At 44.6% G+C, this 2,104-nt stretch overlaps 1 long non-coding RNA gene across 1 annotated transcript; it reads right to left on the bottom strand.

Annotated features, from left to right (window-relative positions):
• Positions 1-725: 725 nt before the first annotated feature.
• Positions 726-2,098, bottom strand: LOC139024287 (uncharacterized). The gene is made up of 2 exons (XR_011475578.1): positions 1,485-2,098; positions 726-1,391 (listed from the first exon to the last, which is right to left on the bottom strand). It is a non-coding gene; the product is annotated as an uncharacterized lncRNA (long non-coding RNA).
• Between the last annotated feature and the right edge of the window lie 6 nt (positions 2,099-2,104).

Here is a 2,104-nt window from a genome sequence, read left to right as displayed (position 1 = left end):
TGAAGGGGTGTCCTGCTACCTGCGTGCTGCTGGGGGGTGTCATCCGTGACACCCTGGGGGGCCTTATTTTTTTTCTCTTTTATTTTTCTTCTATTTTTGGCTGGTCCTGGGGATCATGACTAACCAATGCCATGGAAGTCCACTGAGGTGGCGCCATGACTACCATGCCATGTTGACACCACTGAGGGGCTCCATGGACTACTCATGTCCATGCTGACACCACTGAGGGGCGCCATGACTACCATGTCATGTGGACACCACTGAGGGGCCGCCATGACTACCATGCCATGTGACACCACTGAGGGGCGCCATGACTATCCAATGCCATGGTGACACCACTGAGGGCGCCATGACTACCATGTCATGTGACACACTGAGGGGCGCCATGACTACCATGTCATGTGACAACCCTGAGGGGCCGCCATGTGACTACCATGTCATGTGACACCTGAGGGCGCCATGACTACACATGTCCATGTGATACACCACTGAGGGGCCATGACAAAGCACATGAGGGCCTACCTCCACGTCAGAGAGCACAACGGGCCATGCAGCTCAATGAACACCATTTTTTATTTAACCTTTATTTAACCAGGAAAAGCCCATTGAGACCCCCTCAGTGGTGTCACATGGCATGGTAGTCATGGCGCCCCTCAGTGGTGTCACATGACATTGAAAGTGGAGTTTGAACAAAATAGCACAGAGAAGCTTTTAAACAATCTACATTGACAGTAAGAGAGACATACATTTTATTTATGATATTTAAAACAATCACAACTGGGGTGTTTTACATGTTATCATTTAGCTTTGAGAAGAGCGTTGACTGGGGGGGGGGGACTGAAAGCAAACACAAACAAGGTAGAAACCTGATGAATGTTAATCTAATATTATTACTATTAGTGCACATACAGCACTACGAGGACGTTGAACAGCATTGCTCAGTGTGAACAGAAGTAGTAAAGACTTCATTGTTTTTAGTAACGTGACATACTGAAGCATAACTACAAAGGTGAGGTGGGTGGTTTGTAAAGCCCGACCCAGAGCAAAGGGAAAACCATATTCAGAGAACTTTGCCCGTATTCACAAGTCTCAGAGAAAGACGGCTGATCTAGGATCAGTGTAGCCTTTTAGATCGTATTGAATACTATTATATGGACAAGTGGGACCTGGATCAACAACACAAACCCATTTGTTTTGAATACCGGCCCTTTTGCCTTACTTGAAATTGATCCAACGGTAATCCTGTGAGGTTAGAGAGAGTAGACATGCAAAATAACCATTCTTGACTGTTTTGTTTCTTATGTCACTACTACCTTCAAACATTCAGCGTCTGAAATGGCACCCTATTCCCTATTATAGTGCACTACTTTAGACCAGAGCCCTATAGAACCCTATTCCCTATATAGTGCACTACTTTAGACCAGGGCCCTATAGAACCCTATTCCCTATATAGTGCACTACTTTAGACCAGGGCCCTATAGAACCCTATTCCCTATATAGTGCACTACTTTAGACCAGAGCCCTATAGAACCCGATTCCCTGTATAATGCACTACTTTAGACCAGAGCCCTATAGAACCCTATATAGTGCACTACTTTAGACCAGAGGCCCTAGACGAATAGGGTACCATTTTGGACCCAGCCCGTACTGTTCAGTGTGCCGGTGTAGCGTGTAGTACACTTGATATGTGTTTTCCTAATAACTTTACAGGCGTGTTCCTGTCATACAAGATCATGAACATTAACTAAGCAGCCCTGATGTTTAATGTTTAAACATATACAGCACAGTTGTGTTCATTATGAACACACCCGTTAGTACCATGSTGGATACGAGGAGATATGGAGTTAAATTAGTGGCAGAATGTTTTTTTGTTGTTGCAGTAATTTTAACGCCATAGAAAAACAATCATGGTGTGCTCATCATGGAATATTGTGCTCCGGTGACCAGACCTGGGTTCAAATACTACCGGACTTGATTAAGCTTTCCTGACACAATGTAATCAATAAAATAAGTTCAACAATGTGAGCCCCCCCATGAATGGCTGATCCCATTCACGTTATATTTGTTTCCCTGTCTGATCCCATTCATGTTATATGTTTCCCTG

This window comes from Salvelinus sp. IW2-2015, unplaced genomic scaffold, assembly GCF_002910315.2.
Source record: "Salvelinus sp. IW2-2015 unplaced genomic scaffold, ASM291031v2 Un_scaffold1303, whole genome shotgun sequence".
Classification (NCBI taxonomy): Eukaryota; Metazoa; Chordata; class Actinopteri; order Salmoniformes; family Salmonidae; genus Salvelinus; species Salvelinus sp. IW2-2015.
This window is presented reverse-complemented; position numbering and strand designations above follow the sequence as displayed.